The sequence below is a fragment of the Saimiri boliviensis genome, chromosome 14, assembly GCF_048565385.1.
Source record: "Saimiri boliviensis isolate mSaiBol1 chromosome 14, mSaiBol1.pri, whole genome shotgun sequence".
Classification (NCBI taxonomy): domain Eukaryota; kingdom Metazoa; phylum Chordata; class Mammalia; order Primates; family Cebidae; genus Saimiri; species Saimiri boliviensis.
Genome location: NC_133462.1, coordinates 11,638,967 through 11,663,016, shown reverse-complemented (window position 1 = coordinate 11,663,016; position 24,050 = coordinate 11,638,967). Strand labels below are relative to the sequence as shown.

At 46.4% G+C, this 24,050-nt stretch overlaps 1 long non-coding RNA gene across 2 annotated transcripts in view; it reads left to right on the top strand.

Moving 5' to 3' along the window:
- LOC141581257 (uncharacterized) overlaps positions 1–24,050 on the top strand; it is an 81,811-nt gene that overhangs the window by 51,027 nt on the left and 6,734 nt on the right. For both annotated transcript variants that reach the window (XR_012513813.1, XR_012513814.1), the window contains one exon: positions 96–22,398. This is a non-coding gene — a long non-coding RNA (uncharacterized LOC141581257). The remainder of the gene's footprint in view (positions 1–95; positions 22,399–24,050) is intronic.

Genomic DNA, 24,050 nt, shown 5'->3' with positions numbered 1-24,050 from the left:
TTGCTTGTGACTCATGTGCTTATGTATGCCCTATCACTAAGCCTATAGGTGATGACCTCATGACCCTTTCCTCTGCTTGTACCTAATAAATACAGATGCTTCTGGGCGTTTGGGGCCTCGCCGATCTCCTCTCATAGGTTACATCCTCCCACCTCCACTGCTGAGTCCAGCTGCGCTCTTCACCAGTTCTTCAGTGTCCTGTCTCTTTACTTCTTGGATCCTGCACTTCAGCACAGCATAAGGGACATCCCACGACCCTGTGGGGCCAACAGCCCTACATCTGGTGCCCAACTTGTGTGTTCCTTATTGCTGTGTCTCAGCATCGGTGTTGGAGTCTCTTCAACGAACAAATTCAGCTCAGGATCCCTGGGTGTCTGGTAAGAAAGGTGGTTTTATTTCTTGTAATGCTCACAGATATCTCAGGGTAACCGTGGGACATGCCGGCTCCAAGTAGGCCTCCTATCTTTCTTTCCTTAAAACTCTTCTAAGACATGGGGGAATGTCTGTGCCTTCAGACAAGCTTGTTTAGCTCTTTGAATTAGTAGAACCTCTATGCCCGTGGTTTCCAGCTGATGGATCTCTGGAATTAAAGGACTGGAATAATATAGATAATCTACTTAAAATAGCTAGAAAGGTGGGGAATGTGGCAACTCCCTTGGCCCTAGCAACTTGGGCCACTGTTCAAATGCTGCTTGAAACTTTGCCATCAGATGACTTTCTTATGGATGATTTTCCTTTACTTTCTGCATAAGAAGTTGAAGAGGTCTTAACTAGCCTTTGACGCTCCATCGCCTTAACCTGCTACTCAGCCTGACACTGCTACCTCTCCTACCTCTCCCATTGCTGCCGCTCAGTTGTCTCCACCCTTTTCTGATCTTATTGCTGAACTACAACCCCCTATTTATTCTGCTGCTTCTCCTATGACTCTGGCGCCTACAATGGTTGTAGCCGTTCCCAATAATGTGATGTATCAACAACCAAGAAAGTCGGTTCCTCCCAGTCCAAAAAGACACCCACAGGTATGAGGAAATGCATCTGCACTGTCCTGTCTCTCCTCCTGCCCCTCCTTTTCCACCTATCGGCCCAGGCCAGAGCACCCCCCAAAACTCTCTTTTTCCACCTGATGGCACAGGTGAGAGCACCCCCAAAACCTGTCATGGTGCGGAATCAAGCACCCCCAAATGCTGTCATGGTGCGGAGTTGAGCACCCCCAAAATCTGTCATGGTGTGGAATTGATCACCACTAAATGTTGTCAGGGTGCGGAGTTGAGCACTTCCAAACGCTGTCATGGTGTGGCGTTGAGCACCCCCAGATGCTATCATGGTGCTGAGATGATCGCCCCTAAAAGCTGTCACAGCGCACAGATGTGCGCCCCCACTGGCTCCGTCAGCATTAATCCCGGCACCCCCAATATTTCTTCTAACACTTCTTTTCATACTGTGCAGTCCTGCCTCTGTTTCTCAAGTCACTACAGGGGATCCTGTTAAAACTACACAGGCTTATCCGGTTATAGTTGACCCCCTATTACAGGGAACTAATATAATGCCAGCAGTCAATAATAAACCTGCCCCCCCATTCTCCCCTCCACCACTTCCTAATGCTGATGTGCCTGCCGGTAATGGGGAGGACCAGCCTCAGCCAGAAGTGCCTGTACAACCTCCCCCATTCCACAGCCCCCAGGGCTTCTCTGCCGGCTCAGCCTCAGGTCTCACCGGAACAACGGCTGCCGGCTTTTGCAGTCATCCTTAAACCTGACCCTTTAATCCTAATCAAAGCTTAGTACATCCTGTTACTTGGCAAATCTTTATGCTTCCTTTTCTTAAGGACTTTGAAAAATCTGTTCAGCAATATGGAACGAATTCCCCTGTTGTCCGAGCCTCCGTAAAATCTATTGCAAAAGGGCAAAGGCTGATTCCTAACGACTGGGAAACGCTTCCGGAGTCAGGACTCTCACTCCCAAAATTTACAGTTTAAATTCCAAATGCTTCCTGACTTTCACTGAGCAGTTAACAGAGTCATTCAGCCCCTGGAAACTTTACAACCAGGTCTCCCTCCTCCCTTGATGATACAAAAATCCTGGCCTTTACTTGTTATTGACTTAAAGGATTGCTTTTTCAACATTCCTCTGGCTTCACAGGACTGTCATAAATTGGCCTTCACAATCACAACGAGATGAGGTGTTTGCTGAGAGCAAATAGGTTATGGAATGGATAGTGAAAGATTTTTTTCAGGTGGAGTTTTGCTATGTTGCTCAGGATGGTCTTGAACCCTTGAACTCAAGTGAGCCTCCTACCTCAGCCACCTGAGTAGCTGGAATTTCAGGAATGTGCCACTATGTCTGGCTTGAAAGAATAATTTTTTTTTTTTTTTTTTTTAATTAAGATGGGGTTTCACCATGTTAGTCAGGCTGGTCTTGAACTCCTGACCTCAAGTGATCTGCCCACCTTGGCCTCCAAAGTTCTTGGATTACAGGAGTGAACCACCACGCCCGGCCAAAAGAAGAAATTTTTAAATGCCAGCTTTAGCCTCAAGGCCAGTTGCTGAAACAAGGACTAAGTTAGACTTTTATATAATATTCCTCACTTTGATGTGAATATATTTTCTTTTTCTTTTTCAGACTTGGTCTCAGTCTGTCATGTAGACTGGAGTGCAGTGGCACAATCTCGGCTCACTGCAACCTTTACCTTCCAGGCGCAAGTGATCCTCCTGCCTCAGCCCCCTGAGTAGCTGGGACGACAGGTATATACCAGCATGCCAGGCTAATTTTTGTATTTTTGGTAGAGATGGGATTTCACCATGTTGCCCAGGTTGGTCTCAAACTCCTGGACTCAAGTGATCCTTCTGCCTTGATCCCTAAAGTGCTGGGATTACACACATGAGCCAACATGCCTGACCAATGTGAATATATTTTCTATATTAACTGATTCCTTTGCTGCTTGTCTCAGTGCCTTCATACCCCTCTATGTAATATTAGTTTATATTGCTTGATCCTTGGTATTTACAGTATGAAATGGTAAGAGAGGCTGTTAATCATCTGAGAGATGGACAATGCATTTTCAAACCTCTCTTCTGTAGGGAAGATTAAAGGTCTTTGGGTCATAAAACTAATAGTTGCATCACATTAGGTGGAAAATAGTATTGCTGCCAGCTTTATTTGGAAGTTGAAAATGTCTACAATGAGTGTCAATAGATGTTTATTTTTGAATGGGGTGGACTGTGCTAGACCTTCTATTGTCAACTTGTCCCCAGTACTCTCCCTTCTGGGCCCCATATTTAAAATCACTTGAATATGGGGCCAGCGATTTTCCAGATCAGGTGGGCCAGGTGCAGTGGCTCATACCTGTAACCCCCGCACTTTGAGGCTAAGGCAGGTGAATCACCTGAGGTCAGGAGTTTGAGACCATCTTGACCAAGATGGCAAAACACTGTCTCTACTAAAAATACAAAAATTACTTGGACGTGGTTGTGGGTGCCTGGAATCCCAGCTACTCGGGAGGCTGAGGCAGGAGCATTGCTTGAACCCAGGAGGCAAATGGAAGTTGCAGTGAGCCAAGATCGTGCCATTGCACTCCAGCCTTCATCTCAAATATATATATATATATAATGTAGCAAGGAAAAGGTGCTTTAAATTTTTAATCCCTTTTATCAATATGGCTCCTCCTTCTGTCTCCTCTTTAACAGCCAGCCTGGATCTGCCCTGAGTAGGGTGACTGGTCCTTTTCTTATGAGTCTGAAGAAGCATGATGGGGTTTATGAATCTGGGTCACCCATTATCCCTATGCCAATGTCAGGCAGGCACAATTCCCAGGCTCACCCCGTGTGCCCTCTTAGAGACATTTCATCTCCTTGGGCCCTTATCACTATCGGGAGGTAAAGCACAAAGCAATCTTCCATGTCATATGTTGTATTTACAGCAGTTACAGGAGCTTGGAGTTTGGGGATTGTAAAAAAGTGTGACTTTGGGGCCCTTCTCTGGCATCCAGAGGCAGCATGTCATATCCATTGGTCCCATATACACAGTTTTCCAGATTGACACCCAGGTTCTTCAGGAAACAGTGCATAAAAATCCCGTCACAATCACAAGGCTCTAGGTACTTGCAGCAAACCCAGCAGGATGTGGGACAGGGAGCAAGTTGCCCTCCTTAAGGACCAAAGTGGCCCCATGCAGGGCTGTCGGGGCACTCGCACCCCCTGGTGGGTATGGTGTACAGTGCAGGGTGGACCGAGGCTTCTCAGAGTGTGAACCTAAGAGGAGTCCCCGCGCTGAGGAGAGAAAAGTCGCCAGTGCTAGGATCACATGATAAACATTAATACCATTAAGAACCAAACACCACATTTCCAGGGTATGCCATTTGCCAGACACTGTGACAATGAGCTTTAATACATCATCAGTGTTTACTTAGAAAGCCCTGGGAGTTCAACGTCTATTTTGCAGATGAGAAAGTTGAGGCATCACTTCTCAGCTACAAGTCACACATACGGAGTTCCTCACCTCACAGTTCTCACAACATGAGCAAGAAACAGTTCTGTCACAATCAATCCATGTTTGTGTAAAGTACTAGGAAAAAATGCAGAGGTGGAAACTTGCAGTTGCTGGTAGGTGAGTGACGTGTCCCAGAAGGTTCCGAACCATCTGTGGCATGACCCATGGAGGAAAGAATTTCAGGCAAGAGAAACAAGCAAAGCAAAGGCCCCCAGACAGACAGTAGTGATCACCTAGTGGGACAGAGAGAGGCACTGAGACTGGGGTGAGGTGAGGAGGGGCAGGAGGTGTGGTGAGGCAGAGGGTTAAATCCCTCCGGGGTGAGGTCCAGATAGGGTAATAATATTGGGTACTTCTGAACAGTCCTTGACCCTGTTCTCAGCACTGTGTATACATTTATCCATTTGAACTTTTCTAAAATGTCATGGACTGTTTGGATCCTTCCTGTACAAGTAAGGAAACTGAGGCACAAAGTAAAGGAAGTGGCATGAATTCTGAAGAAGCATGGAGGGAATTTATGGAAATGGGCCACCCATTATCCCTGTTAGTATCTGGCAGAGCTGGGGTGTGAATCTAAGACGTTTTTGGGATGAGAATCTGAATAGGCTACAACATACTTCTGTTTGTAGTGCTTGTCAGCATGACAATGATAGGTTTTGTCCCTGACATGGATGTCTCTGTGATGGAAACACTTAAAGCCATTTTATTTCCTCTGGCCCCTTCACAGGCATTCTCAAAGTTTTGCCTTTTCCTCAAGGTGAAGACAAAGAATTGTAGCATCCAGTTTGTACACTGAAATACCAGAGGAGTATAGAACCACACACCTTCTTTTACTCACCTTAAGTGTCATATTTTTTTCTTTTTTTTTGAGACAGAGTCTAACCCTGTCACCACCCAGGCTGGAGAGCAGTGGCATGATCTCAGCTCACTGCAACCTCCACCTCCTGGGTTCAAGCAATTTTCCAGCCTCAGCCTCCCGAGTAGCTGGGACTGCAGGTGCGAGCCATTGCGTCTGGCTAGTTTTTGTAATTTTAATAGAGACAGAGTTTCGCCATGTTGGCCAGGCTGGTCCCAAACTCCTGAATTCAGGTGATCCATCCACCTTGGTGTCCCAAAGTGCTGGGATTACAGGCGTAAACCACCGCGCCTGGCCAAGTGTCACATTTTTCTTCTTGAATGTCACCTAAGAGCAGTATTTCCTTCAGGTATCTAATCACAGCAACCACCAAGAGTCTAGTTCAATGAGATCGGTCTTTCCATGGAGAATTCATGTAGAGATCCTTGATCCCACATTTGTCAAATAGGTTTCCCAAAAAATCAGATACCATGTGTTATAAAATAAAAGAAAGCATTTGATCATGAAAAACTAAGGATTCACAAGACCTCAAAGGAGAATCTATAAAGAAGTGAATGAATGAAGAGATACTTCCCAGCTTAAGAATAAAGCAGGAGGCAGAGGATGACATTTGACTCAGCAAAGAGTCTGCACGTGGTCTGAATGTCCATTCCTGGCCTGTGTGAAAAACCCTGTGAAAGATGTTTTGCACAATGACTTTGGCCATATAGGATGACAAGCAAATTTATTATCCAGTGAATACCTTAAAAGGAAACCAATAATGGAAGCCCGTGGATAGTGGGAGGCACCTCACTCTATGCCTGTCTTCTGATGTTCATGTTTCCTGCCTTTGCCTGACAGCTCACTTATCTCCCAGCACATGGCCCGAGGTACGTGTTCAGCACCATGGACAGCGCCCCATTCATCCTGGGTCTGGTGGCCGCTCTTCGCGTGAGGATGGAAGCAAGTGAGAAGTTTCTCACCCTGAGATACAGAGAGCTCTGGGAAATGTCTAAGGAACATGTCCTGGGGTGACAGAGTCAGATCTGAATAAAAAGTCTTAATGAGCCCTCAGGGGGCTGAAATTAGGGAGCTCTGCAGGGACCTCACCGCCCAGAACCATTGTTAAACAAACTATGTATCAATGCAAGCAGCCTGTGTCATCTTCCCTGAACCCTAGTCTTACAATATGAGATCTCAAACAACCTGAGCCCTGTTGAGACCTCCACCACTTCCCAAGCCCACCTGTCCCCATGACACAACCATTAGTGGTGTGGATTGGTAGATTAGGACTCTCCCAAACAGGACTTCAGTTGCTTTCAAAGCGGGTTTGACTTTGAAGACACCAGAAAAAAACAATGGTAACGCCAGCATTTCCCAATGGGCTGGAACAGAAAATTGAAGAGGTTTGGGTGTGTTTTTCTGATGACTGTGAAGAAAGACCTCAATCTAGGTATCCTAGAGACATCTCACTTTCCAGTCCAAATTTGACATAAAAGTGGTTTAAATGATGTGCAAATTCATGAAGCATTCCATTAAAAAAAATTAATAAAAAGGCCGGCACCATGACTCATCTTACTTTCCAGTCCAAATTTTTTTAAAAAGGGGTTTAAAAATTAATAAAAAGGCCGGCAAGGTAACTCACGCCTGTAATCTCAGCACTTTGAGAAGCTGAAGTGGGCAGATGACTTGAGGCCAGGAGTTGGAGACCAGCCTGGGCAATATGGAGAAACCCCGGCTCTGGCCACCCATCTGGTGTGCTGTGTCTCTGGGTTTCCCGAGAAACACCTGTCCATTCTCTCTGTGTACCCTTCGTGCCTGTGCCATGCAGCACATTCCCAGGCCCTCCCTGGAGTCTGTGCCTCCTCTCTCACTTACCTCTCCTGTCCCTCTCCTCCTCTCAGCCCTGCTGCCAGCCTCTCAAATGCTGCCCCCACTCTCTGGCAAATCCCCATTTGTAAGATTTGCCCTAGTGCTAAAATTCCTGAGAGACCTTCTCTTTTCTCTAGACCCTGAGGCTGAAGGTGCATATCACCACCAAGGAACAAACTGGGGCAAAAGATGATGAATATAAAATGTTATCTGATTTTTAAAAAATAATAGTTTTATTGTTGCTGTGATTAGTACTCACTTTTCGGGTTTGAACTCATTGGGCAGACTAGTAATTCCTCAGTGCTTTCAACTGCCAGGAGAGCGCTGAGGCCCCACCCTGCCTGTGGGCATGCCGTAGGGATGGGCCCTCTCAGAAGGTCACTCACCTTTCTATGTCTAGGACAATGGCATTCCCAGGCATTTAGTAGTAATACAAAGGTTTTTGTAGTGGCTGGTAATGGTCTTTCCTTTCCATGTTTAGCACTCCCTTCAGGACCTCTTGTAAGGCAGGTCTCAGGGTAATAATTTTCCTTAGCATTTGCTTGACCGAAAAGGGTGTTATTTCCCCTTGATGTGTGAAGCTTAGTTTGACTGGATATGAAAGTCTTGGGTTGAATGTCCTTTCTGTAAGAATGCTGAAGATAAGACCTGATCTTTTCTGACTTGTAGAGTTTCTGCTAAAAGGTAAGCTGTTAGCCTGATGGGGTTCTCTTTACAGGGTACCTGTCCCTGGTCTCTAGCTCCCTCTAACATTTTTTCATTCATTCTGACTGTGGGGAATCTAATTATTATGTGTTGAGGATGGTCATCTTGTGTCATATCTCACAGGGGTTCTCTGTATTTCCCAAATTTGGGTGTCCCTCCAACTTTGTCTCTCTAGTGAAGTTGGGAAAATTTCATGAAAGATAGTCTAAAATATGTTTTGCAAGTTGTTTAATTCTTTCCCTCTCTTTCAAGGATGCCAGTTCATAGATTTAGTCTCTCTTCATAATCTCATGTTTCTCAGAGATTTTATCTATTCTTCTTTAATGTTTTTTCCTTATTTTTGTCTGAGTTATTTCAGATAACTGCTCTTTAAGCTCTGAGATTCTTTCCCCCACTCAGTCAATTCTGCTATTAATACTTTTGATTATATTCTGAAATTCTTGAAGTGAGTTTTTCAACTCAATCAGATCAGTTTGGCTCTTTCTTAAAATGATCATTTCATCTTTTATCTCCTGTATCGTTTTATTGTATTCCTAGAATGCTTGGATTGGGTTTTGACTTTCTCCTGAATCTCAGTGATCTCTGTTTCTATTCATATCATCAGTTCTTTTCCTGTCATTTCAAGCTATTTCAGCCTGGTTAAAAATCATTACTGGAGAATTAGTGCAGACACCTGGAGCTCAGAAGACATTCTGGCTTTTTGAGTTACCAGAGTTCTTTTGCAAGTTCTTTCTCATCTGTGTGGGCTGATGTTCCTTCAGTCTTTGAATTTGCTGTCTTTTGGATGGCTTGTTGTTTTCGTTGCTTTTATTTTTATTTTTATTTTCACTTTTATCTTCTTTGATGCTCTTGGGGGTTTGACTGTGGTTTAATGTAAAACGCAAAAAGTAGAATTTCCTCCAAGAACCCATTACAACCAAAATAAAAGAGCCCCTATTGGATATTATTAAATACCTCTACCAGTGTTAAACATCAGGTCATAACTGCTTGGGTACACCTATCAATGGCTAAACCTGTTTCTTATGAGTCACAGACACAAAGGAAGGACAGCATGAACTACACCTGAAAAGCTGTGCAAGACCTCTGCTACCTACCTAAAAGAATCAACACTCAGCCAGAAGTGGTAACGTGATGCTCTGGGTGGCAATGGAAGCATTAATTTTTCTCTTTTTCCCAAATGTAATGCTTCTGTTGTATCATTTTAGCCTGCTGCGTTTTCCTGGGAAACATCTCTTTTGTTCTTGTCGGGTGTGGAGGCCACTCTAAGGCCAAACTGGACACCATGTTGTCACTGTTAATCTTGTTTGCTCTCTCACTTACCCCGAGCCAGTGCAGATGGGAACATAACTCTACAGTAAACAGAAAAAACTATGGCATCAGGGAGTCATCTTCATGGTTGCTAGATTTGTCAACATCACCAGAGAATTTTGTCTGTCTTATCTGGAAAAGTTTCATGGCCATCCCCCTGGACCTTCTGACTAACAATAGTGATCCCAAAGTACCTAAACTCCTACTTAGTAAGTGAAACTCTCCCCAACTTAACAGAGGCCACCTAAACCCACTCCTCACTATTACATGGACTGGGAAGGTGGCTGTCTCCCAAATTAGTGCACGTCAAGTGCCCTAGTGATTCAGTCTCTTGTAATCTTTTGTTCAAGGAGTGTGGAGATTGTCTTTATGTGTCCTATCAAGGTTTTCCAAACTCACACCTTGGATTCCCCAGAGAACCAGCGTTTCTCCCCAGGTTGCTTTCATCCTGTGGGAATGGTGTTCAGAAACCCAGATCTCCTCTGGGCACCCCCACCTCCCACCCACTGCCCCAGAGTTGTGTCTTCTCTGACATTCCATATTTACAGCTTCATTCTTCCGCAGAAAAACGATAGTTCCTCCCCCAAATCAAACTATTGTTTGTTTTCTTTGTCTCAGTCTTACCCTCAAATAGTTACACCACATGAAAATTTGAATTTGTATTGTCTGATTCATTGACCTTTCCCATATGACTACCTATGCAATTTCTTACCACTATTACTTATTTATCCTTATGTATTTTCCTCTAATATTCAATCTGCTCCTCCTTTGACATTGATTATTTTTATCCAAATGAATTTATGACTTCGTGAGTGGTGTGAAATTGGGATCTATATAGTTTTTTGTCAGTTAGTATCCAGTTGGCCAAGGAGATCTTTCCACATTCCATGCTTCCCTCCGATCTGAAAATGAATTTTCATCACATCATAAATGCAGAAATACAAATTCATCAGGTTGTCTTTGTTTTCAGAGTCACCTGGGCTCAAGTGCAGTGCTACAATCTCAGCTCACTGCAGCCTTGATCTCCTAGGCTCAAGAAATCCTCCCTTCTCAGCCTCCCGAGGTAGCTAGGATTACAGGCACACACCGCCACAACCAACTGGTTTATTTTTAGTAGAGAGGAGGTATCATTTTGTTGCCTAGGGTGGTCTCAAACCTCTGGGCTCAAGCGATCCTCCTGCCTCAGCCTCCCAAAGTGCTGGGATTACTGGCATGAACCGCCAGGTCTGGCCTAGATTGTTTTGATACTCGTAATACATGTTTCTGTGCCTTTGAAATCACCATTCATCATCCTTTTTAAAATGAATAAACATATGTTTTGACTGGACTTCAGCTTCATGAAAGAATTTTGGTTATTTTCCTAATTCTACATTTTCTGGCTGTCTTCAAAATAGTTTGTCAGCTGAAACACAAACTTTTATTTAGAACATCATAGTAATCCAATTAGAATGATATAGGATACATACATACAAACACATTTATATAGAGAGAGGCTACAAATTTTTAATAATAAAAATTTTTTTTTTTTTTTTTTTTGAGACGGAGTTTCGCTCTTGTTACCCAGGCTGGAGTGCAATGGCACCATCTCGGCTCACCGCAACCTCCGCCTCCTGGGTTCAGGCAATTCTCCTGCCTCAGCCTCCTGAGCAGCTGGGATTACAGGCACACGCCACCATGCCCAGCTGATTTTTTGTATTTTTAGTAGAGACGGGGTTTCACCATGTCGACCAGGATGGTCTCGAACTCTCGACCTCGTGATCCACCCGCCTCGGCCTCCCAAAGTGCTGGGATTACAGGCTTGAGCCACCGTGCCCGGCCAATAATAAAATTTTTAACCAGAAACATGATATACTTTAAAATAATTGCTGAGATATTTAGAACACCACTGGCAATGTTATGTGATATTTTACATGAAAAAAGAAAGATTTTCCCATTCTGTATCTTTATATACCAGTATGAAACAATTTGTAAAGGATTTAGAACATCTCCAAGATTGTTCTGTGCGAATGGGGGAAAAAGAACTTCATGGTGAAGTTGAGTGAAAGGATTTGCGATGGGAGGGCTCCGAAACCATGGGAATTTTGATGGAGACCAGAGAACCAGGACAGCTGCAGTTTCTTTTCTGCATTATCCCTTCTGTCATCATGTCCTTCTCCTGAAATTGGAATCCTCTGGCCATTCAATGAATTCATTACAAACTCTCCAAGGTAGAAAGAAGGAAGGGAGAGAGACAGACAGCATTGTGTGCATATACCCAACAAGTAGAGAGGCCTGGCTGCCTCAGGGTTAGAGGTGGCAGCCCATGCCACCCTCTATGACCCATCCCAACCACCCAATCTGTCTAATAATAGTTCCTACATTGCACAACACAAATTTATAAATTTATAAAGTCATACATTTATTACCCGTCTTGTGCTTTGCTTCTGAGAGAGAAAAGGATGCATGGTAATAAGAAAAATCTCAGAGAAGCAGCCCCCAGCCATCCTGGGGGTGGTACCTGCTTGATGTCAGCCATAGGGGTCATCACGAAGGGTCAGAGTGTCTGGTTCCCATCAGCATACACATCTCACGCTGTCCAGAATCCTAGAAGGGGGCCTGTGGCCCTCTTCAGGATACACGCAGGGTGGGCGTCAAACAAGTCACAGAATGAAGTGAGAAGCTGAATGTGTGCTTCTGCCCCCAAACACCCACTCAGCATCCCACATCTCTAGTGCTTCCATCCCCGCTTTCCAGGCACATCCAGGAAGCAGAATCCTGGAGTCATCGTTCCCCTGATATTCCATCAGCTGACACTGGACAGAGTGACAGGGAGAGACACTGAGCAGGACAGAGACGGCCAGAGATGGGGGAGAGACTGGACATGGGCAGAAAAGAGGACAGGAGAGCCAGGAGGAGAGGATGGCAGTGTTGAGAGAGTGAGGTTGTGAGAGGGAAATAAAAAACAGATGGAGGAAGAAACATAGATGGAGGGAAAGGGAGAGGTGCATTGAGTAGAGGCAGGGGGCAGAGACAGGGAGACACAGTGAACAGGGGCTCCACCCCGTGCAGAACAGGCATTCGGCTCCCCTGCTCCCCCGCACCCACAATCCCATGGAGGGGACAGGACTCACCTGCAACAAAGCCAGTCATCTGAGGTCAGGGGTGAGGGATACTTCTGGCCTTTTATCTTCACGCAGACTCTGAAGCTGCAGTCTCCACACATCTGGGTCCTGGCCAGGGGCACGACGGCATCGTCATAGCAACAGTGCTGCAGCAGGTGGTAGAACTAGTCCCCGCATCTCACGTGTGGCTGGCTCAGCGTCAGGTAAGCACACCTGGGGCCACTGGAGGAGACAGAGCTGGTGAGGCCCAGGTGGTCGAGCTAGAGAGAAACTGCCCGGGACAGCCGGGGCCTCCTTCCCATCCCTCCTAGAGGGAGTGTCCTGCAGCACTAGCTCAGGGCGTGTTTCCTGGGTATGAAACCCAGTGTTCACTGCTGAGTCCTCAGCTGTGATGCAAGAGACTCCTTCTGCCCCGGGCAGTGCTCCTGAGCCTTGGGGGACCAGTGAGTCATGAATCCTCTGCCTCTGCTGTCCCTCCCTGCCTGACTGTAAGTAATTAACCTGCTTTTTGGCCCTGGCTGTGGTTGTGGGTGTTCTGTTCACCATACTCAGTGTAGTCAGATGCAGCCCAAGAGGCAGTGGCTGAAGTGTTCAGACCCCTGTTCCTGGTGGGCAGCGCGGTGGTGACGTTTGCCATCCTCCCTGCAGTGGGAGTCCTCCCTTGGGATTGGTAACTCACAAATGCTGCAAATTTGGCAGAGCAAGGAGGGTCCAATCTGATGAAGCCATGGCTTACCCGGTGTGCTATAATATGAAAATGTTTGTTCTTTGACCGTAATTCCTACCATGAAGCTAAACTTGGAATTTCCTGACAGTAATACCTGTTATTCCAAATGAGCCTCTTTCAGATCACACTAACCGAGTTCATGCTAAGAGTGTGATTTAGGGGAAGGCCCCCAGGTAGCCTCAGTATCATGCCAGTCACCACAAAGACCAAGACGTTTGAGGATTAGAGGGAAGAAACCTTCAGCATCATCCATGAATCTCCAAGAAAAGTGGAAATGGGGAGGCGATAAAGACCAAACTTAATATAAAAACTCTTGAAAAACTGGAGTTGAACTTTCTGGTTGCTGAAAACGTGGAGGTGCTGAGAGGATGGGGAGCCCCTGGAGGCTGTGGACGCTCCCACCATCCCCACAGCTTCCCCTCTCCATCCCCGCTCATGAGCCTCCGGTGAGAACTGGTCTTCTCAGTGCATCTGAGCTGCAGACAGCTCCTAAGCAGGGGATATAAGCGGTCAGACTGTGAATCGTGAAAATCCGTGTCTCCTCCTGCTTGAAGGAGGGTGGGTGAGAGGATTGAGATGGGAGCAGGAGACCAGGCAGGAGGCTGATGGAGCAGAAATACTCAGGCAATTTCCAGAGTCCTGCAGGCCCACTCGCTCTCACGGGTGGAGGAGCTAAGCACCCATATCCCCTCCCCATTTCTCACTCTGCCTTCTGGCCTCCCCTCTCCTGCAGCTGCCGGGTGAGCAGTGATCTCACCCTGGGGATTGTGACACATGGGGATTGTGACACTCTCACATTGTGAATCAATTTGTCACCATGGGTATCTTACACATTAAACTAGAATCAACAGAAATAGAGGAGTGTGCACAGCACAGCATCTTATTCATCAGTGTCTAAACTTTCCTTCAGACTGATGCAATGTGACTTTCTCCTAGTGAGTCACAGCCAAACAATTACTAAACACTGGGAGGAAAAATCCTCTGGGCACAGGCTCACCTCGACTTCCTTAAAATCACGGACTAACTGCCCTGGCATGTTGCCTTCCCCCAAAAAATGAGTTGAGAGCTCACAGCGTCAGTCCGAGGTACTTTGTAGGCTGAGACTGGGTATGGCATTTGGCCTGTTTTTTTGTGGTAAGAACAAAATTGAATTTAGGCCTGCAGACCCCAGAGAGCACATTCCTCAGGGCAAGGTTGGGGTTGGCATCTCTGGGGAGAGGGGAGCCCAGCCGGCCCTCCTTGGCCTTGATCCCCCTCTGTCAGGGCCGCTGAGTCAGGCCAGGTGGAAAAAGCCGCAGTGGGAGATGGTGATGGTAAAGGGGATGTCAGAAGCTGGGTCGGAGGGAGGGCAGCGGGGCAGGGCCAGGGCTCTGCGGATGCAAGAGTCCCTCTCTCAGCAATCCTGAGACTTTGGGGTCAAACCTCCCTGGGTTGGAATCTTCTCTCTACATTTTCTCAAAGGCTCAGAGAAACTATTTTCCAGTAGCCCTGTTCATCTCCCTGTATGACAAGAACATTCTGTTCTTGGATATTGCCGGCGTCCCGGCCCTTTCTCAGTCACATCCAGTGCACATCTGGACACACCATGCACTCTCTTGACAGCAGCAGGACGTTCAAACCACTCAAACTCCAGCCCACATGCAGCAACCCTCGCCATGGCCTCATGCTCAAAAACTAGCCAAAGCCACCTGCTTAACTGCCCACTCGCTTCACACGCGACCGAGCCGAATCCTTCTTCCCGGGGAGTGCTGACCCTGGTAAAGCCGTGTCATCGTCTGGGGTAAATACCCAAGATTCCGTGTCTCATACCAAGAAAATCAGGTATACAGACACAAGAAGTGGGTTTAGGAGCAGAGGTTTAATAGGCAAAAGAGAAAGAAAAGCGCTCTCTTTCTCAAGAGGCACCTGAGTGGAACTTCCAGCCACAGTGGAGTGTACTGGATTTTATCCATAGGTTTGAGGAGGCGGTTCTGATGCCCATAGGGGCCGCAGGTTGGTTTGAAGAGCTGTGACATTGACATAGTGCTTGAGGAATCTGGCCACGCCCCCCTAATTGTATTGTGCAAATGGACTTTCCACTCGGTGGATGCCATGTTGTCTGCTGTCTACTGTACATGCGGAAAGGAAAAGGGACGATGGAGCCACGATTTTGAAAATGCCTCGTCCCAGGTAGCCTTTTCCTATTGGTACAACTGCTGGCAGTCACCTGTGCCAGCTTCTAGCCTGCCCTTCTGTGTCCACAGCTTGATTTTAAGGGCTGATCGTTGTTAGAAAAGAGTATGATGGGATGGGGGGGGTTCATTAAAAGAAAAACCTTACCCATGACTTTCTTACCCTCTCTATCTGCCTAAAATAATTTCTTCTTAACTCCTATATCACTGGGTCCTATTTAAGTTATAAAATTTATTTCATGCTGGGCACAGTGGCTCACGCCTGTAATCCCAGCACTTTGGGAGGCCAAGGCAGATGGGTCACCTGAAGTCAGGAGTTTGAGACCAGGCTTGCCAACATGGCGAAATCCTGTGTCTACTAAAATTACAAAAAAAAAAAAAAAAAAAAAAAAAAAAAAAAAAAAAATTAGCTGGCTTGGTGATGGGTGCTTGTAATCCCAGCTACTTGGGAGGCTGAGGCAGGAGAATCACTTGAACCTGGGAAGCGAAGGTTGCAGCGACCCGAGATCATGTCACTGTACTCCAGCCTGGGAGACAGAGAGAGACTGTCTCAAAAAACAAACCAAAAACAACAAAAATATTTCATATACATGAGCATCTGTGTGTCATTTCTCCTGAAGTCCGTTACACTCCCTGACAGCTCTGGTGTGTCCCAGGAGGAGTGGGGCATCATCATTAGCTCAACCCTGGGGGTGGATGTGGAAGTTTGCCCTCCTGTCACACACTGGGTTCTCCTTCCACCCCGGACCCGGCTCAGAAATTCCAGGATTGTCTTGTTATCATCTCACTTGTTAATTCTAGCCATCCTCGTGGGTGTGAAGCGGCATCTCATTGTGGTTTTGATTTGCATTTCCTTGGTGACTAAGGATGTCAAGTGTATTTTCATTGCATATCAGCTATTTGCATACCTTTCTTGAAGAAATGTCTATTGAGATCCTTTGCCCAGTTTTAATTGACTTATCAGACTTATTATCGAATTGCAGGGTTTTTTTTTTCCCATATCCTGGATTCAAGTTCTTTCTGAGATATGAGATTTGCAAATAGGTTTTTCCATCTGTGTGTAATTTTTACTTTTTTGACTGTATCCCTTGAAACACAAGCGTTAATTCTGATGAAATGCAAATTATCTATTTTTTTCTTTTGTTGTTCTTGTGTTTGGTGTCATATGTAAGAATATTTTATTTTATTTTTTGTTCTGTTTTGAGGTGAAGTCTCACTCTGTCACCCAGGTTGGAGTGCAGTGGCACGATCCTGGCTCACTGCGACTTCCACCTCCCAGGTTCCAGCAATCCTCCTGCCTCAGCCTCCCGAGTAGCTGGAACTACGGGCATGTGCCACCACACCCGGCTAATTTTTATATTTTTAGTAGAGACAGGGTTTCACCACGTTGTTCAGGCTGGTCTTGAACTCCTGACCTCAAGTGATCCACCCACCTTGGCCTCCCAAAGTGCTGGAATTACAGGCGTGAGCCACCACACCCAGCCTTCTTGTTTTTATAAGTATTAGTCTTCAACTTCCCATCTCCTGTCAGGATTTATTAAAAGATTATTAGATATAAGGCAGGAGGATCACTTGTGCTCAAGAGTTGGGGACCAGCCTTGGCAACAGAAGGAGACCCAATATCTATAAAAAAATGTTTTTAATAATATATTAGTTGGGAATGATGGCATGCACATGTCGTCCCAGCTACTTGGGAGGCTGAGGTGAGAGAATCGCTTGAGCCTGGGAGTTCCAAGTTTCAGTGAGCCATGATCCCACCACTGTTCAGCAGTCTGGGTGACAGAAAGAGACCTTCTCTCTAAAAACAGTGACAACAATGAAAGCAATAACATGAACACATTATGTTACTGAATAAATACTATTCAAAATTGGGCACGGTGGCTCACGCCTATAATCCCAGCACTTTGGGAGGCCAAGGTGGGCGGATCATGAGGTCAGGAGATTGAGACCATCCTGGCCAACATGGTGAAACCCCGTGCCTACTAAAAATACAAAAATTAGCCAGGCATGGTGGTGTGCACCTGTAGTCCCAGCTACTCAGGAGGCTGAGGCAGGAGAATCACTTGAACCCAGGAGGCGGAGGTTGCAGTGAGTCGAGATTGTGCCGCTGCACTCTAGCCTGGGTGTCAGAGTGAGACCCTGCATTAAAAAAAAAAAAAAAAAAAAAAAAAAAAAAAAAAAAAACTATTCAGGTCATTTCCATATATTAGCTAATTAAACCACAAAATTACCTTAAGATGTCAGTGTCATAAGAAAACTATGGCTCAGGGAGAGAGAAAGAGATTTCCAAGTGCTGTATGGCAGTGTCAGGAGTTTCTCTCTGCAGGGCATTGGCAATGAATGGAAACTGGTTCTGTTCAGGGACGGCTCAGCATCCATCCAACACTTTGGGAGGCCGAAGTGGGCAGATGACTTGAGGTCGGGAGTTTGAGACCAGCCTGGCCAACGTGGTGAAACCCCATCTCTACTAAAAATACAAAAATTAGCCGGGTATGGTGGCATCCACCTGTAGTCCCAGCTACTTCAGAGGCTGAGGCAGGAGAATGGTTTGAACCCGGAGGCAGAGGCTGCAGTGACCCAAGATCGCACTGGTGCACTCAAGCCTGGGTGACAGAGCAAGACTCTGTCTCGAAAAAAAAAGAAAGAAGGAAAGAAAGAAAAAGAAAAGACTAAGAAGAAATCAGGCTACTAAAATATGTAGCCAATGTGACCTTTATATGTAAATATATTATCAGAGTCATTCTAATTTCTGCCACAAGAGGGCGTGTCAGGCTTAGTTAGGGCTTGACTGCCTTTTAGACAGCCCAGCGGCTCCCAAATGATTGTCTCAGAACTCCCTTATTTTATTGTTATGATTAATGTTATTAGTATCATTTTGAGGCAGGTTCTCTCTCTGTTGCCCAAACTGAAATGCAGTGATGCAATCATGGCTCGCTGCAGCCTCAAACTCCCAGACTCAAGTGATCCTCCCACCTCAGCCTCCCGAGTATCTGAACTATGCAGCATAGACCATCATGCTGGCTAATTTTTTCATCCTTTATAAAGATAGGGTCTCACTAAGTTGCCCAGGCTGGTTCTGAACTCCCAGACTCAAGCATTCTTCCCTCTTCAGCATCGCAAAGTGCTGGGATTACAGGTGTGAGTAACTGCCCCCAGCCGTGTTTGGATTTTTAAACCGACACACCTGCTGGGCACAGTGGCTCACACCTGCAATCTCAGCACTTTGGGATACTGAAGCGGGAAGATTGCTTCAGCTTAGGAGTCGGAGACCAGCCTGGGTAACAGAGCGAGACCCTGTGTCTACAAAAACTTTAAAAAATTAGCTGGATGTCGTGGCGTGCACCTGTAGTCCCAGCTACTGGGAGGTAAGGTAAGAGGATCACTTGAGCCCAGGAGGTTGAGGCTGCAGTAAGCGTGATCACACTGCACTCCAGCCTAGGCGAGAGAGTGGGACCCTGTCTAAAAATAAAAATAAAAATGACTTGGCCGGGCACAGTGGCTCACACCTTTAATCCAAGCACTTTGGGAGGCCAAGGCAGGCAGATCACAAGGTCAGGAGATCGAGACCATCCTGGCCGTCGTGAAACCCTGTCTCTACTAAATACAAAAAATTAGCCAGGAGTGGTGGCATGTGCCTGTAATCCCAGCTACTCAGGAGGCTGAGGCTGGGGAATCACTTGAACCCAGGAGACGGAGGTTGCAGTAAGCTGAGATCATGCCAGCCTGGCAACAAAGCAAGACTCTGTCTAAAAAAAGAAAAACAATGCTGGGCACCATGGCTCACACTTGAGATTCCAGCACTTTGGAAGGCTGAGGTGGGTGGACCACCTGAGGTCAAGAGTTCAAGACCAGCCTGGCCAACATGGGGAAACCCCATCTCTTTTAAAAATACAAAAATTAGCTGGGCATGGTGGTGGGCGCCTGTAATGCTCAGCTGCTCAGGAGGCTGAGGCAGGAGAATGGCTTGAACCCAGGAGGTAGAGGTTGCAGTGAGCCGAGATGGGCCACTGTACTCCAACCTGGGCGACAGAGTGAAACTCCAAATAAAAAATAAATAGTAAAAATTAAAAATAAATTTAAAAATAGGTTAAAAAAAAGAAAAACAAAAGTAGCACATGTCTATGGAATACATAATGTAACATGCCCACTGGGTTCAGGATCATTCCTGGAATCAAACACATCGGCATTTATGTGATGAAATGAGGGCTATTCACAGGAAAGTGGAATAAATACAGAAGACTACCAAAATAGCCTTGTGTCAGTTCAGGTCAAGTATTGCCACCAAATAAATTAGACAACAACATCTCCCTTTTTAGAGTTATTTGAATTGTGTGTTTTCTTTTTATTTTTTTTCAGGGTGAAATCTTGCTCTGTTGCCCAGGCTGAAGTGCAGTGGAACGATCTCGGCTTGCTGTAACCTCCACCTCCCAGGCTCAAGTGATTCTCTTGCCTCAGCCTGCCAAGCAGCTGGGATTATAGGCGCATGCCACTACGCCTGGCTAATTTTTGTATTTTTAGTAGAGATGAGGTTTCACTATGTTGGCCAAGCTGGTCTCAAACTCCTGATCTCAGGCGATGCACCCGCCTTGGCCTCCCAAAGTGCTGGGATTACAGATGTAAGCCACCACAACTGGCTGGAACTGTGGTTGATGAAGGGTCTCATTTCTCATAGATCAGAGGTGTCCTGCCAGGTCAAAACTTGGATGCAATTCAGCTCACAGACATTCAGAGTCAGATATCCCTTCTTTTGATGAGTTAAATGTTTATATTTGGTCGGGCACAGTAGCTCAAGCCTGTAATCCCAGCACTTTAGGAGGCCAAGGTGGGTGGACCTCGAGGTCAAGAGTTTGAGACCAGCCTGGCCAATATGATGCAACGCTGTCTCTACTAAAACTACAAAATTTAGCTGGGTGAGGAGGTGCACACCTGTAGTCCCAGCTGCTTGGGCGGCTGAGGTAGGAGAATTGCTTGAACCTGGGAGGTGAAGGTTGCAGTGAGCCAAGATCATGCCACTGCACTCCAGCCAGGGCAAAAAAAAAAAAATGTTTAAGGTGAATAAGACAATATTCAGTCAAAAGTCTATTTTTCTTTAGAGTCAACATTTTGAAATAAGAACTAAGTAAGAGCATTTCTATATCCACGTAGAGTCCGGCAGAAGCCAAGCCAAGTGATCAGCATAGACCATCTGAGATTCCAACACCATGGGAGGGGTAGACGTGGGCAATACCATTCTCTGAAGTGGAGAACTTTCCCCAATACCAGTTTCTTCCCAAAACAGGGTGCTATCTTCCTTTGATCCACGTGTAGTTGCTTTCCCAGAAAAGTCAGAGTAAATTAAAATGCTGCAGGCCTGGCACTGTAGCTTTTGCCTGTAATCCCAGCACTTTGGGAGGCTGAGGCAAGCAGATCACTTGGGGTCAGGTGTTCAAGACCAGCCTGGCCAGCATGGTGAAACCCCATCTCTACTAAAAGTACAAAAGAAATTAGCTGGGCATGGTGGCAGGTGCCTGTAATCCCAGCTACTAAGGAGGCTGAGGCACGAGAATCACTTGAACCAGGAAGGTAGATGTTGCAACAAGCTGAGATGGTGCCACCGCACTCCAGCCTGGGTGGCAGAGTGAGACTCTGTCTCCAGACAAAATAAAATAAAATAAAATAATGCTGCTGCCAGGCACAGTAGCTCACACTTGGTAATCCCAGCACTTGGAAGGCTGAGGCAGGAGGCTAGCTTAAACCTAGTAGTTTTGATTTTTTTCTTTTTTTAAGACAGCAGAAAAAGGTGATTTTATTTATTTGTTTAGAGACAGAGTCTCACTCTGTCACCAGGCTGGAGTAAAGTGGTGCAGTCTCAGCTTACTGCAACCTCTGCCTCCCAGGTTCAAGCAATTCTCCTGCCTCAGCCTGGAGCTGGGACTACAGGCATGCACCACCATGCCTGGCAACTTTTGTTTCTTCTTCTCATGTTTGTTACCTATCAGCTAATTTTTGTATTTTTTGTAGAGACAAGGTTTTGCTATGTTCCGCAGTCTGGTCTCCAACTCCTGGGCTCAAGCGATCCACCTGCTTCGGCGTCTCAAAGTGCTGCAATGACAGGTGTGAGCCATCAGGCCCAGCCAGAGCCTAGAAGTTTGAGTCCAGCCTTGGCAACATAGTGAGAACCAATCTCTACAAAAAAATTTTTTTAATTAGCCTGGCATGGTGGTGTGTGCCTATGGCCCCAGCTACTTGGGAGGCGGAGGCAGGAAGATTGCTTGAGCCCAGTGGGTTGAGGCTGCAGTGAGCCATGATCCCACCACGGCACTCCAGCCTGAGCAAGATTCTTGCTGCTTCTATGAAAGCTGGCCTGAACGATTGTTAACAGATTCTTCCTGTACAAGAGGACCTGAACAGGATACAGGAAACCCTGCCTTGCCACAGCTGTGCAGTGCATCACACAATGCCTGGAGTCCCTGGCGTCGGCCAGTAATTACCAGAAGCTCCGTAAGTTTGCAAATACCTCCCAGCTCCGAGAGCTACTCACTGAGCCCTGAGAAAGGTACCTGCGCGAGAGGTGGAGGTGTAGAGCCCTGGGAGGGGCCCCTTGGGCACCCAGAGGCTGGAGAGAGTTTCTCCTCCAGGGAGATGCTGAGGCCACCAAGCAGGGAACTAGGGCCACAGTCGCCATCCCACCACTGTCCAGGGCAGTCACCTGCATCAGCATCAAGTAGACATCAGCCTCTGCACAGGGAACCGTGATATATGTGAGACCTTCACATGGATGTAACCATAAACATGAATTCAGCATTCACGTTTTTTTAATGACAGCTGCTTTTTTTTTTTTTTTTTTGAGGTGGAGTCTCACTCTGTTGCCCAGGCTGGAGTGCAGTGGCACAATCTCAGCTCACTGCAACCTCTGCCTCCTGGGTTCAAGCAATTCTCCCACCTCAGCCTCCAAGTAGCTGGGATTACAGGCACCTGCCATTACACCCAGCTAATTTTTTGTATTTTAGTAGAGATGGGGTTTCACCGTGCTGCCCAGGCTGGTCTCGAACTCCTGACCTCATGATCCACCTGCCTCAACCTTCCAATGTGCTGGGATTACAGGTGTGAGTCACTGCACCCAGCTGACAGCTGCTCTTCTTTACAGAACCCCAGCGTGTACAGATGTCAGTATCAGTCACTATCAGCACTGACACGCGTCCACGTGCCATCATCGGTAAGCATGCTACTTTCAAGGCAGGCCTAAGGCTAAGACATAGATCTTAACACCATGGCACGTACTGACATGTGTAATTGACAGAATTCACATGTGTGGATACTTACTTGTGTGTTCATGGCAGCTAGTGACATGACACCTGCCTGTGTGACATCAACACATGCATGGGCATTTATAGATGTGGGCACACACATCTGTGTGGGGTGTGAAAGTGCCCATCTGAGCCCGATCCATTCACCTTCCAGGCTGGAGCCCCTCGATGGGTGGGGGCTGTTCTGACTAATTTGTGTCCCAGGATCTGGCAGAGAACAGATACATCATAAATGCTTGAATGTGGGCCAGGCATGGTGGCTTATGCCTGTAATCCCAGCACTTTGGAAGGCCGAGGCAGGCAGATCACGTGAAGTCAGGAGTTGGAGACTAGTCTGGCCAACATGGTGAAACCCCTTGTATAATAAAAATACAAAAATTGGCCCAGTGCAGTGGTGCAGGCCTGTAATCCCAGCACTTTGGGAGGCAGAGGTGGGTGGATCACCTGAGTTCAGAAGTTCAAGACTGGTCTGACCAACATGGCGAAACCCCATCTCTACTAAATACAAAAAAATTAGCCGGGCATGGTGGTGCATGCCTGTAATCTTAGCTACTTGGGAGGCTGAGTCAGGAGAATCGCTTGAACCCAGGAGGTGGAGGACGTTGCAATGAGCCAAGATCGCACCATTGTACTCCAGTCTGGGCAACAAAAGTGAAACTCCGTCTTAAAAAAAAGAAAAAAATTAACCGGGTGTTGTGACAGGTACCTAGAATCCCAGCTACTCAGGAGGCTGAGACAGGAGAATTGCTTGAACCCAGGAGGCAGAGGTTTCAGTGAGCCAAGATCGGGCCATTGCACTCCAGCCTGGGCCACAAGAGCGAAACCCCATCTCAAATAAATAAATAATTAAATGCCTGAATGAGGGAGGCCAAGGCGGGTGGATCACGAGGTTGAGAGATCGAGACCATCCTGGTCAACATGGTGAAACCCCGTCTCTACTAAAAATACAAAAAATTAGCTGGGCATGGTGGCGCGTGCCTGTAATCCCAGTTACTCAGGAGGCTGAGGCAGGAGAATTGCTTGAACCCAGGAGGCAGAGGTTGCGGTGAGCCGAGATTGCGCCATTGCACTCCAGCCTGGGTAACAAGAGCGAAACTCCGTCTCAAAAAAAAAAAAAAAAAAAAAAAAAATGCCTGAATGAGGCTGAGTGCAGTGTTACACACCTGTAATCCCAGCACTTTGGGAGGTCAGGGTGGGAAGTTTACTTAAGTCTGGGAGTTTGAGACCAGCCTGGGCAATATAGTGATATCTCTTCTCTATCTAATAAAAAAATAATAATGCTTGAATGAATTAGTAAAGGCAACAAATACTTCAAACTGACCAGGGTCAGGCACTGTGGTAAGCACTCACATGCCTGATCTAATTAATCCACACCACAATCTCCATATAAGGATTAATGATCCCATTATACAGATGGGGAAAACTGAATCATAAAGACAGGGTGTAGCTTCCCCAAAGGCATTCACCCTGTAAGTGACAGAGCCGGGATTTGACCCAGGTGTCTCAAATTCAACATTTAATGTTCTTTGTCACTGGCCTGTCCTCATTATGATGGGACAAC